General features: G+C 38.3%; 1 protein-coding gene across 1 annotated transcript in view; it reads right to left on the bottom strand.

Moving 5' to 3' along the window:
* LOC125094113 (ADP/ATP translocase 2-like) overlaps positions 1-14,318 on the bottom strand; it is a 422,319-nt gene that overhangs the window by 357,498 nt on the left and 50,503 nt on the right. The window lies entirely within an intron of this gene.

Genomic DNA, 14,318 nt, shown 5'->3' with positions numbered 1-14,318 from the left:
TCAGATCTCGAGTCACACTGCGCCCAGACTCTAACCCCACCTTCACCGCTAACTAACTATATATGAGCGGGCACAAGTAATTTAATCTCTGAGAGACGCAGTTTTGTCATCTGCAAACAAATATTGTAACAATACATCCTGAGCTTATTCACGGGTTACATAAGTTAATGTGTCTGTGCTTAAAAGAATGTCTAGCATACGAAAACACTCAATAAATGTTGACTGTTATAATCTCCATTTTATAGATCAGAAAACTGAAGTTCTCACATGCCCTTTGAGTGTGGTCTAGGGATCAACTCCAGACAGACTGACTCCTGCAGCCTAGTTCTTTTAAGGTGGTCTCAAAGCAAATGTTGAAATTTTAAAGAAATTCTACCTGGCAATATTTTAAGTCATATCCTAATTATTTTGGGAGAGATCTATATGTGTTGGATTGCAAGTAGTCCTTTTACTAATAATGCTTTAAAATGGAGATATTTAAATCTTGAGGCAACATCAGAAAATGTTCAGGAATACCAGTTTTATAGCAGTAACTCTTGGCGCAACTGCTCTCAGAGAATCTCAGTCTCTCTTTGTGTCTAAATTCCAGCTGCTTCCAATCTCTTTAATCCTCTGATTTCTGATATTCTTCTCTCTTGCCCTGAAAGACCACAAGCTCGCCCACTGCCAAATATGGTGCAGGGGGGAAAGTACGGGTTTTGTAGTTAAACAAATATTGGCAAATTAACCTAACAGTGGACATTATTTTGTAAATATTAAAACAATGTTCTTAATTTCCCCATGAAGTCCTTTCAGCTTTTCTTCAGCAATTTGAGCCTTGAGTTATTGCTGTAGGGAGAGGAAATAGCCTCAAAGACACCATTTACCAGCACTGAATCTCAGAGCTACTTTCTTGACCTCTTAAAGGGAGAGAGTGGACTTGAAAGGCAGACTGTCAGGAGAAAGAGAGAAGGCTAAATCACAAAACACCACTTTAAGAATATGGAGAATCAGGGCTGGTGTCCCTGAAGACAAAACTCAGGGTATGAGATAAAGAAGGTTGGAAATCCAGTAGATGAGACACGTGGGTCCTGCTCTCCTGAAGCAAAGCCCTGGACAGGAGAAGTGTATTTGATTTCAGAGAATGTCTGAATCATGAAGACTTCATCTTTCTTCGCGTGAGGGAAGGAGTGGTAGTAAGAATAAAAGTTTTGGCACAGTGAGATTAGGCAGTAGAAGGTTCTCAGTTGAGTGGTCCTAAAATGGATATTCCCACCTGACCCCAAAGTGGTGCACAAATTCAGCTCCTTTGGGACCCTAAGGAATCAGGGTGGTGATGGCAGTGCTCAGGGACTGAATGGATGTCACAGAGAGCTTGTGGCCAATAACCAAAAAGCTACTTAGCCCTCACCCTGATTTGTAGAGTAGACAACAACCTCAGCCCTCTACGGATAACAGGGAAGAGAAGTCATAGGTAAACAAGAAGTGTTTCCACAGGGACTGGAAGACAGTACAGAGCCTTAAAAATAAATCTTCGAGACTGTCTCCTTCCCTTCACCACAGGATACCCCTCTCCAATCCACCCAGACACCATGTGGGAGAAAAGCAGGTTGAAAAGAAGGAAGCCAAAATACCAAAATTTAGACGAAAAAACAAACAAACAAACAAACAAACAAAACCAGGTTCTCTAAAGACTTAAATTTATTGGATTAAATGAAAATTACTGGATTAGAATAAATTGTCCCATTTTCCTACTCAGCATAGATTAGGTACTTACAAAAGAAGATTAAATAAGAGAGAACATAAACTGCATTTTCTTTTGACATCTATGTATACAGTACACGTACATTTATGATCTCCTCACACTAATAGATTTTTCTTTTTTAAGCAGCCAATTGTTTCCAGAAATTTTGTTAGCACAAAAGTCAACCATACAGAAAAGAGTTAATTTATACATAATCTAATATGCTGAATGCTGAGAACACTGAGACTCAGAAGGAATAATAATATACATTAAATGTTAACTATGTGTCATTCCCTGAACTAAGCACCGGATGTGTATTATCTTAATTAAACCTCAGGTGGTAGGTACTAATATTAGTCTCTCTTTATAGATGAAGAAATCAAGGCCTTTGAGGTTAAATAACTTGGTCAAAGTCATTAGATAACATGATTCATTTGAACTTAAGGCTCCTTGGCTCCAGGGCTCTTAAAACTACACAGTCCTTAGACTCCAAGAGCAGAGCATCTGCCGGGTAAGTTGGTGTTAGCGCTGCGATATGGAAGAGCTCTAAGAATAGTCTTATACATGTGAAAGGAATTCACAGAGGTGCTTGTAGGTGGAAAATAAAAATAAAACAGAAGGTTGGAGGGATGTGTGATAATTATCTCAGATTCATTCCAAGAGCTACATTTTAGCAAGAATAGACAGTCTCTTTAAAAATAAAAATAAAAATATGGGGCGCCTGAGTGGCTCAGTGGGTTAAAGTCTCTGCCTTCAGCTCACGTCATAATCTCAGGGTTCTGGAATCAAGCCCTACATTGGGCTCTCTGCTCAGCAGGGAGTCTGTTTCCTCCTCTCTCTCTCTCTCTGCCTGCCTCTCTGCCTACTTGTGATCTCTACCTGTCAAATAAATAAATAAAATCTTTTAAAAAATTAAAAATAAAAAAATAAAAATAAAAATAAAAACATGGGGGGGAGCTTTAATCAAACTGAAGGTAGTTCACTGTGGATAATTTGTTTAAAAATAAACTTTTTTCCACAAATGAGAGGCAAGAAAAAAAAGGGGGGTGGGTAGGAGGGAGAGAGAAGGGAAGGAAGGGAGGAAAGAGGGGAGGGAGGGAGGGGGAGAGAGGAAAGAGAACTTTGCATAGCAAGGATTCTAAATTCTATGTAACATTTTTCCTTACTTTTCAGCAGCAGTTACTTTGCAGCCATTGGCCATAGTTTCAGAATTGATTTGATACCAGGATTCCTCTACCGGAAACTCAAAGTAGATATTCATTTAAACAGATGAAATTTACTCTATGGAACATACACATAAATAGATTTCAAATTAATTATAAAAAACAGTTTAATAGAAGTGTATGAATACCTATTTATCACTTCTAAATTTTCTATTTCTCATTTCCATGTAACTTTATAAGAGTAAACATTTAAAAATATGTGTTGAATGAGTAAGTACTGCAAGGCTTGAATTCTGTTTTTCATCCTTATAGTCTAAGATAAATTTGAGAACTGTGTGCTTTTGACTTCTGGAAATTCTTTTTGTACAGTGGAAAACACATTGCTATTTCTTTTAGATTAAAACTTGTAACCTATAAAACAATTAAAATTTCATGTTCCAGTATTTTTTCACTTAGTCTGCTTCTATAGAATATCAAAAATGTAGACCAAAAAAAAAAAAAAAAAAAAAGGCAAGTTGAGAATCTAGATCAGTGATTCTAAAAGTGTGGTACACAGACCTCTGGGGATCCCTGAGTCACTTTCAGAAAGGCCATGAAGTCAGAACCCTTTTCATAACAATGCTACCATGTTAGTGATGTTTCCACAGTATTGGCATTTGCACTGATAGTACAAAGCAATAGAGGGAGAAACAGTGCTTAAGCACAACTCAAGGCAATGGTGCCCAACATGCACATAGCATATGTGCAGTAAAAATACCTCCAATGAGAAACACTAATTCAAAAACATCCAGGCACCCTTATGTTCACTACAGCATTATTTACAACAGGGAAGATATAGAAGCCACCCAAGCATCCATCAATAGATGAATGAATAAAAATATTATGTGTGTATATGCAATGGAATATTACTCTGCCATAAAAGAGTGAGCTGCTGCCATTTACAACATGGATGGACCTAGAGGTAAAATGGTAAGTGAAATAAGTTAGAGAAAGACAAATACCATATATTTTCACTCATATATGGACTCAGATCAAAACAAAACAAACAAAAAGCACCATCAGACCAACGAATACATAGAACACACTGATGGTTACCAGAGGAAATGGGGTTGGGAGGATGGGCAAAAAGCCTGAAGGACAGAGGGGGATATAGCCCTCCAGTTATGGAATGACTAAGTCCCAAGAAAAAAAGTCACAGCACAGGGAATACAGTCAATGATACTGTGATAGCATTGTAGGGTGACAGGTGGTAGCTACCCTTGTGGCGATCATAGCCTAAGGTACAGAGAAATTGAATCACTATGCTGTGGGCCTGAAACTAATGTAACTGTATGTCAACTATACTTCAAAAAACAAAATAAAGTAATATTAATGATGAATATCTGAATAGCTGTTTCATTTAATGTCTTTCAAAAACAATAGAACTGTTAATTTTATTAGAAGTTAAGCCTTAAGTACACATATTTTTAAATGTCTGTGTGAAAAAAATGGGACATAAACATATATCACTTCTTTATTATTTAAAGTTTTTTTTTAATTTATTAAGATACAATTGACATATAACATACTACTTTCAGGTGTACAACATACTGATTCAACATTTATATAAATAGCGAGATGATCACAATAAGTCTTAACATCCTTCACCACATATGGCAACAATTTTTTTTTTCTTTGTGATGAGAACTCTTAAGATTTCTGCTTTTAGAGCACTCCTGCTACATAGTGTAGAACAATGTTGGTCTTGAGGAACACTCACACATCCAGGTTGTGATCCAAACCAGCTGCTCTTTTCACGGAACATCATTTTGCCTGAAAGTTCCCAGAGAGTTCTGATTACAGTTACTCAGGTTGGGTATCTGACAAATATTTTCTCAATAATGAATAATGGAAGCCTGTTGCTTTAAGGAAAACAACAGATACTATCTGTTGCCAGTGACTAAATTTGAGCTTTCAACAAAAATTAGCAATTCGAACACCTCATACCCAACATTGAGGTTGACAACTTTGTAATACAGAACGGTTTTTCTGATAGGATCTGTGGTGATATAAATGAATGTGATTTCATCATATTATATAATAAAATGTGTTAACATTTGGAAAATATGCATAACTCAGTGAACCAATATTTTCCAAATAACCAGCACATGATGTTATAAAACCAAGCATCGTGAAAACAGTCACATTACAAGATAGACAAAAAGATTTGAATGTAACACGGCTTCTGAGTCCACATTGGAACTAACCTTTAAAAAACTAACACTTGTCTAGTGTAGGGGTAATATCAAAAGAGATTACTCATAATGACCTTTTTAGGGCTACTAACATACCCTTTTCAAACTATATGTCTGTACATACTTCAACCAAAATAACATATGCAACAGATTGAATTCAGAAGCAGATATGAAAACTCATCTGTCTTGTACCAAGCACAAAAATTTCAAAAATGTGAAATGAAAAAATGTGAAACAATGTCATTCTTATCATTTATTTTAGAAAAGCTTAATATTTGCACAGAAATGTTATTTACAGGACATGTATTTGGTTAATTATTTTAGAATTTTAAATGAATTGATATTTTTCTAGTTTCTCAGTTTTTATTTCTAAAGTGATATTGATAAATATAAGCCATATAAGCGAAAACTCTTTGGGAAGTCTCAATAATATTTATTTTTTAATTAATATATAATGTATTATTTGTTTCAGGGGTACAGGTCTGTGATTCATCAGTCTTACACAATTCATAGCACTCACCATAGCATGTACCCTCCCCAATGTCCACCATCCAGCCACCCCATCTCTTCCACTGCCCTCCCCTCCAGCAATCCTCAATTTATTTCCTGAGATTAAGAGTCTCTTAGGGTTTGTCTCCCTTTCTAGTTTCATCATGTTTCATTTTTTCCTCCTTTCCCCTATGATCCTCTGTCTTGTTTTTCAAATTCCTCATATCAGTGAAATCGTATGATAATTGTCTTTCTCTGATTGACTTATTTTGCTTGACATAATACCCTCTAGTTCCATCCATGTCATTTCCATGAAATCCAAGATTTCATTTTGGATGACAGCATAATATTCCATTGTATATACATACACGCCATATCTTCATCCATTCATCTGTTGATGGACGTCTAGGCTCTTTCCATAGTTTGATTTTTGTGGACATTGCTGTTATAAACATTGGGGTACACGTGCCCCTTCAGATCACTACATTTGTATCTTTGGGGTAAATAACCCATAGTGCAATTGCTGGGTCATAGAGTAGCTCTATTTTCCACTTTTTTAGGAACCTCCATACTGTTTTTGGAAAGCCTCAATAATATTTAAAAATGTAAAGTAGGCCTGAGACCAAAAAGTTTGAAATTATGACCTAGATTAGTATTACATATTCAGATATTTAAATATGACAAGATGAAATATTCACTCCAGATACATCAAGGGGCCACATCTTGAAATCCGAACTTCCATTTACCATTTTGACAGCATGCCTCTCCTGCCAAGCCATCTTCAGTCCTAAAGGCAGAGTTAGAACCATTAGGACTAAAAAGATCCTTCAAAACACAAATGTCAACTCAACCTTCTCTACCAGGAAAATTCGAATTGGAAATAAATTTGGGGATGTAGAATGAAGACGAAGAGGAAAGAATTCAAAGCCACAAGCCAAAATAGCTGTCTCTCAAATTACTTGCTTCATATAAATTTTCCTTAAAATTGTTTATGGATACAAATAAAATTTAATAATCTTGTAATCAAATATACTGGGGGTTTCGCCCACATTGAAAATGAAAGGAGGCAAATAGCGCCTCCCCTCCACAGCCAGTCCCTTGGTCTCTGAAGACACAGGCTGCCCAAAGGTGACTGATCCCATGGGACTCAGCAAATCCCCACCGCTCAATCCCATTCGGAGGACAGACATTTGTGTTGCAGAGCTAATGGATGCTACACCTAAAGCCACAGCAAGCAGAGCTCCAGAATTAGGCCAGTAATGATTCAGGGATGTTTTCTGGCTTTCTTTCAAAACAGACAATTTGAAAAACCAGCTTTCACTGTGGGACAAAATTCTGAAGCAATCGTTGAGACTTTTGCTGTGATACATAAACTTTCCTCTCTTAGGTAAATAGAGGTACATACCAAAAGTGTGATTTCAAGACAATCGAGACCAAAATAATCCATATTGACCTGAAATAGTCTCAGATAATTAATTGAAACTGTAGGAAATTGATCTGGGGGTTTGTTTGTTTGTTTGGGGAATGAGGATTAGAAAATAACTTGAAAGTGGCTGGAAAATGGCTTAATTCTCAAAGTTTCTTTCTGCATTCTGAAAGAGTAAGATGCTGTTATTTGTACCCAGACCATCAACGAAAAAGAAATTACTTAAAGTTTTTTGAGATTTTTGGAGGTGACGTTAAAAAAAAAAACCGAGGGAGAGATGAGAAGAAACTGCAAAATTTCCCCTGGACTGGCATGAGAAGCAGCAAATTACTTTTTTGCTCTATTATACATCCTTATGGCCCTATATCGTACATGAAATACATGTTTCCTCTCCTTTCCTTTATATTGGGTTACATAAGTATCCAACTGAACTTTATGATGGATGGGTGTGTAGGGCTATCTCAAACAGCAGAACTGTTCAGTCTTGTGGCCCAGTTCAGTTATCAAGGGAGTTCTAAGCTCCAAACCAACGGCAGCATTTCATCTATTATTAAAGAGCATTTTTCTAAAAACAGATTCAATTGTTAGAAACTTTATGACCAGAAGTTAAAATCAAATAAGAAACAATTCTGTATTGTCGGGGGAGGGTATATAATTGAATACTAACTTAATTTGTGTTTAAGACATACCTACTGGTTAGGAAGACCACGCAAAAATGTATAAAAGACATATGAAAGAATAAGTAAAAACAAGTTAGGATAGAAAAACGGACTTCCAATTGATCCAAATATTTCATAGTTTTGTATATGGTTTTAAAACTATGCTGAGAAAAAAATAGAAAAGAATTATTATATACAAAAAATTGAACTTTTTTATTAGAATGGAGAATATTCATAGTTTTTCATCTTTTCTCTGTTTTCCAAATTTTTGTCGTTGCGTTGCTACTATTTTCAAATTTGAAAGAAGTAAACACAGAGGCACCTGGGAGGCTCAGTCCGTTAAGCCTTTGCCTCTTGATTTCAGCTCAGGGCATGATCTCAGGGTGGCGAGATCGAGCCCTGCATCTGGCTCTGTGCTGGGCATGGAGCCTGCTTAGGAGTCTCTCTCTCTCCCTCTGCCCTCCCTCGATCCCACTCGCTCTCTCCCTCTCTAAAATAAAGATAAAGATAAAGGAAGTAAACACAGTAAGTCTGAAGACATACTCTGGAAAAAGAGTGATTGAGACTGAGATAGCACTGACTTACATCTAGGCCAAGGAAGAAGGGAAAAAGAAAGATGGGAGCACACAAGCTGGTGGTGGAGGTGACCAGCCCCTCTGGGGGTGAGCTCCCGGTCACCCCCAGAGTGACAATGACCATTGCAAATGACAATGACCACTCACTCCTCCATCCTTGAAGCTCCTCTAGTGTTTTCTGTGTGGCTTATTCCTGACTCATTCTCTCCAAGGGCACAAGGAATGTTTGGATAAGAAAGGAGACAGAGGCTGGGGCTGACTCCTACCTGCGTCTACCACCCCAACCACCACCCAAAGAGCATCTCCCTTTCACCTGGTTAGAGCCAATTAAGTGAAACTTTTGTGACCCACAATTACATCAGCCAACAATTTCGATGACAATATGGCAGCAAAAGTTGAAAAGGTTAAAAATGCAAATACCTACATGGATCACTGTCTTGAGGCAAAGGGCAATCATCACCCAGAAGGGAAATAAATGGATACAGGAAGGGAAAGGAGGAGCTTGGAAAGACACACTTTTTAGCATTCACAATCACATCTAAAGTTGGTCCTGTCCACTCTCCTGCATAGGGTGTTTGAAATGGACAAATGGCAGTCACATGCAGGTGTGTTTTGACTAACCCTGTTCTGCTCTCCAGTCCCAGTTCCAGCCTAACTCGTGTGCACTTACAGATTTGAACACATCCAGGCACGTCAAGAGAACAGAGCAGACTCATCACAGCGTGAGTTGGATGAAACACATGGGGACATGAGGGAAATAACCTAACCTAAAGGAAGAGTCACTCAGGAACACAACCTGATGCAGTCTGAACTCCATTGTCTCAGAAGGAAAAGGGATTATTAGCAGCAGAAGATGAGATTGAGGTCTAAGACCTTCAGTTGATGCTGAAGGAATCCATCAAACCTCCAACATCACTGTAGGGCCTTTGACCTGAGAGCAAGAGAGAAGGTTGTTCCCACTTCAACAGCCTGTCCGGTGTGGTCTACTCGAACAAGAGCAGAGGCATCCACCATTTACCATTATTCCCCACGTGCCAATGACTAATGCGGAAGAACAGCTCCAGCCCAGCCCGGTCACAACATATGTGAACAGACCATGGCAGCAGCAGCCATGGGGAGGGAATTCTCCTTGCCTCACTGAAGCCCCGAACCTAGAAGAGATTGCCATGAGATTTGACACTGTTGGAATGGTGGAATACCTTCAGTTTGGTTGTGTTGTCACTCTGGGCATCAGTGAGACATGGCATGGTTAGAAGTGTATAAAAGCCCTTTTTCTCTACTACCCATCACTCCACACTACCCACCCACACACCCACATACACACAAGCATGCACACACACAATTCATTCTTTCCACAATTTTTAGAATGCCTACTTACAGGGTCTATTCAGTAGTGATGAAGACAGATGTGACTCCTAACCACGTATCATTTAGTAGCCACATAACCCCCTCATCTTGCTGGCTGACCACCACTGATTGGTCCAGGAGTGGGATGCCATCTCTCGCTGAGCCAACCAAAATATTAGTACCCCACAGCCACAGCAGATCAGCCCAAGGGATAGCACCTACCCACACTGAGCCCACAAGTTCCTTGTCTGAAAATTCTAGCCCTGAGAGAGTTGACCCTCTCTCTGGGGAGCCTGGATTATAAAATGCAAGGATTAGATACTACCAGCATATGGTTTGGAGAAAAGGAAGCTGGTCTGAAGATGAGAATAAAGTAGAGGCAAAAAGGTGAGATGAGAAAGAAAGGCTCCTGATAAGGCAGGAGTAGTCTGATTCCTCATGCCCTTGCGAGGGCTGCAATCCCCTTGTTGGCTTTCATCAGCCAGTCTGGGTAAAATTAACCTGGGCTTCTGTCACTTGCGACCAAAAGGGTCCCAACATATTAACTCACACACACTGTAAGTGTGCTGCAGCCATTGAAAGGGGCTCTCACAAGACTTGCTGAAAATTAAGGTTCTCAACAATAGGCCCCTTAAGAAGTTAAGAGTTGAAAAAAAGAGTCGACTGAGAGCTAAAAGGGGTTTATTAAGTAACTTAGAAAAAACACACCTTGGATGTTTCCAGAAACACCGGGGTGAGGGGAGATTCCGCAAAGACTAGAGATAGTGAAACAATTTGTTATTGTTAACAATGTTCAGTGTTTACATCCTGACTCATATAACCGAAAGAATCAGAGGTTATAAGGGTAGAAAACATAGCGACATTACTTTACACAAGTTCTAAAATAGCTATTTCTTCCTTATTATAGCACAGGCAAATTTTTTTATAGAGAGTCTTTATTCACCAAAGATTTATTCAGAAAAATACCATATTTATCTCACCAAAATTTTAAGTCAACTAGATACAGCCTCATCCTCTCTCTTCCTGTCCCTCTAAAGGACATCTGTCTTCAATTCCATTCTCTTGACAATTTCACTTCAAACTCAGTGTCACAGTTTGGTGAAGGCTGGTGGCTCGCAGCTCTTGGAAATGGTCACAAACCCATAACTACAATGGTGTCTGTATCAGAGAGTCAAAGGTTTGCTCTCTCCCTTTGCAGTTTAATGTTTTCCCATCTGTTATACGTCTAAACCAGATCCAGCTGCTTTTCTTGACACCTGTCATGTTTATTTAGAACCTGTTTTTACCAGAGGCATTTCAACACAATAAAAACACCAGATTTGCCTTCTATGAGTTTTTCAGAGAAGGCAACACATAATACAGGAGAAATAAAAGAGAGAAAGAGGAAGGCTGCCATGCATACAAAGCAATACGAGTCAATTATCTGACTGTATATATGATGTTTTCTTGGCAACAGAAGGTACAAAAAATTATTTTATTATTTTTGGCTTAAATTCCCACCTTCCTTCTTCGTAGGACAGTTCTATTCAATTAAAAGTAACTTTTATTTTTGTGTGAAGGCCAATGTTTGCAATTAAGTAGCACACTATGGACCTTATCTGATAATAAGAAGTAGACACTTGTTGCCTGTGGGAAAAGCATACTCATTCATACACACACACACACACACACACACACACACACACAAACACATCTTTAACTTGCACAGAGACACACACACTATACTACCTTGTACAAGCTTGCTGTGCACAGATAGTTTGCTGCCGTCTTACTGGCTTCCGTTTAACCCTCTCGTTCAACCAAAAAGGTGTTATTCATAATTTGAGATTAGAGTTTAGCACTTTCTTGACTTCTGGTCAGAAATGAAACTGTGGAAACAGGAATGAAGTTGAAAGAAACAATGTTATCCACTTATTTTCTTTGTTGGAAGCAAAAAAATGAACACTTTTATGACCAAACAGAATTTAGGTTCTACTGGGCAGAGTGCAATTTCAATACCTTGTCCATCCTAACAGAAATGCATCTGTTTGGAAAGTGATTAAAATCCCCCAAAGCCCAAGGGCCTCTGAGGCATAAAAACACAACTTGGGGCTGCAGAGCTCTGGGCTCTGGGACTCAGCCAAACCTTCCAGAGTGCTGGCAGAAGCCCCACTCAGTATGTCCCTCCAGATCAAAGGGAGAAGTAGTAAACAAACCCATCAATCACTAGCAACTGGGAAGAGCTGAGAACCATAAGTTTTAGCCACCAATATAGAAAGAAACTGATAAATTGCCATCCGTCACCGATCCTGCTAAGCATACATGGAGGTTCTCATTTGCTCTAAGTATGGACTATAGGATGCTCAGCAGAAAGAAGACAAAAGCATGCGTCTACCTAGGAAACGATGTCTAGCAAGATTCATTTTGTTTTTTCATACAACTTAGGGTACTTGCTTTTATTGTAATACTTAAAATTCTTAATAAACTTTGCAAGATATTTACAATTTTAAGGAGATATAATTAATATTCTGTTACCTCAGATACAAGGATCAATTCTTTAATTAATTTATTCATTCTTTTTTAAGAATGAATTTCATTAATTTATTCATTCTTTTTTAACACATTTATCAAACAACTACTAGATTCCTGGCACCATGTGTATTCCAAGGAAAGATGAGTGAGATAAAAGATTAGGACATAATAGACAAAGTCCCTTCTTTAAAAAAAAATCAATTTATTGATTGATTTTAGAGAAAGAAAGAGAGAACCTGTGTTGAGGGGGGCAGAGGGAGAGGGAGAAAGAGAATCTTAAGCAGATTCCCACTGAGCACAGAGTCTGTCACAGGGTTCCATCTCACAACCCTGGGATGATAATCTGAATTGAAATCAAGAGTTGGGGGGCACCTGGGTGGCTCAGTGGGTTAAGCCGCTGCCTTCGGCTTGGGTCATGACCTCAGGGTCCTGGGATCGAGTCCCGCATCGGGCTCTCTGCTTGGCAGAGAGCCTGCTTCCCTCTCTCTCTCTGCCTGCCTCTCTGTCTATTTGTGATCTCTCTGTCAAATAAATAAATAAAAAATCTTTAAAAAAAAAAAAAAAGAAAGAAATCAAGAGTTGGACACTCAACCAACTGAGCCACTCAGGTGTCCCCAAAGTTCTTTCAAAATTTTGTCATCCAAGTGCAAGGACAGGGGATCTTTCTATATCAAAATTTTAAGGGGCGCCTGGGTGGCTCAGTCATTAAGCATCTGCCTTCAGCTCAGATAATGATGCCAGCGTTTTGGGATTGAGTCCCACATCAGGCTCCCTGGTTGGCAGAGAGTCTGCTTCTACCTCTTCCTCTCCCTGTTGTTCTGCCTGTGTGCTTCTCCCTCTGTTAAGTAAATAAATAAATCTTTAAAAAAAAATTTAAAAATAAAAAATAAAAATTTTAAAATAGTGTAAGATAATATGTAGAATTGAATTAAAAAAGTTAAGAGAGTTTACAAAAATTAAGAAATTATTCTGCTGGTGGTTAAAAATGAGGAACTAATGGTTATTCATTTTATAGTAATACTTGCGATTTTTTTCCCCCTTATCTAAGTGAAACGCAATAAGGTTTTAAGAGAAGCTGTTTAGTAATGTTTTTCTAAGTTAACTTCTGATGGGTACTGAGTAGAAATGAGTTCAAGAGTATATTCCTTGACATTCTTAACACACAGAAGCTACTCAGTAAATAATAAATGAATGAAAGTGAAAATTTAGGAAATGCTCAAAAAAGTTGACAAATTGACAAGGGAAGAAAACGTATTTCTCAAAGCAGGACCAGGAAATCCTCCCCAGGTCCTTAATTTAACTTGAAGTTTTTGTTTCTTGTGTTTTTATCAGCCTCACAATACAGAGAATTACTAATCAATCAGCAAGTTCTCTAAAATATAAAAGTTCAAGAAAATTGAATTGATTGTGTGAATCGCAGTGAAGCAAGCTTCAAGGTCTAATGGACAAGTGTACATGACCTTTCTTGCTCAATCAATACTACCTATAACTACATCTTAGAATCCACTCTCATTATTGGGTCTGATAGTCAAACTGAGACCTCTACATGTTGGTGTACTACACTTGAATTTTCTCAAGATAAAAAGTTTATAATAAAATTTAAATGGGACAAAAATCCCCAGTTGGCCTCTCCCAATTTTTATTTCTTTTACTACTTTATTAACCTGACCAGGGAATACCGGCTACCTCGTTGCTTTTGTCAAGAAGGATATTAAGCTGAGTGACATACTTGTCTAGAAAAGTGAGGAATTAGTTTTACATTATCAGCAACTTGTTCAGAGTTGGTGACAGGAGAAAATATTCTGTGATCTTTTGCACCGTGAGGCAGAGTTTTAGAAGAACATCATATTGGACATGTCACTGATAGAGTATAAACACACGAGTCTTTTTATTGTTCACAGCTGCCTGACCTTCCCCCTTCAGCCAGGAGTGTGGATGGGCCTTGGACAGAAATATTAAGGATTAAAATGAGGAAGAAATGACAGTCTTGGTCCCAGGTTAGAATAGCTGTTGTGAAAACTGTGTTAAGAGAGAAGTTTAACCTAATATGATTTCTGGTGAAAGGGTACATCTCCCTCAGATTTCTATCATGGACTCTTGGGCAATACCAGGGTCTATTCATAAATGAGCTTGGTGAAAAACATGCCACTCAGAACAATACTTTTGGGCTTTCATGTACTCATCGACTAAC

Source organism: Lutra lutra, chromosome 2, assembly GCF_902655055.1.
Source record: "Lutra lutra chromosome 2, mLutLut1.2, whole genome shotgun sequence".
NCBI classification, from domain to species: domain Eukaryota; kingdom Metazoa; phylum Chordata; class Mammalia; order Carnivora; family Mustelidae; genus Lutra; species Lutra lutra.
This window is presented reverse-complemented; position numbering and strand designations above follow the sequence as displayed.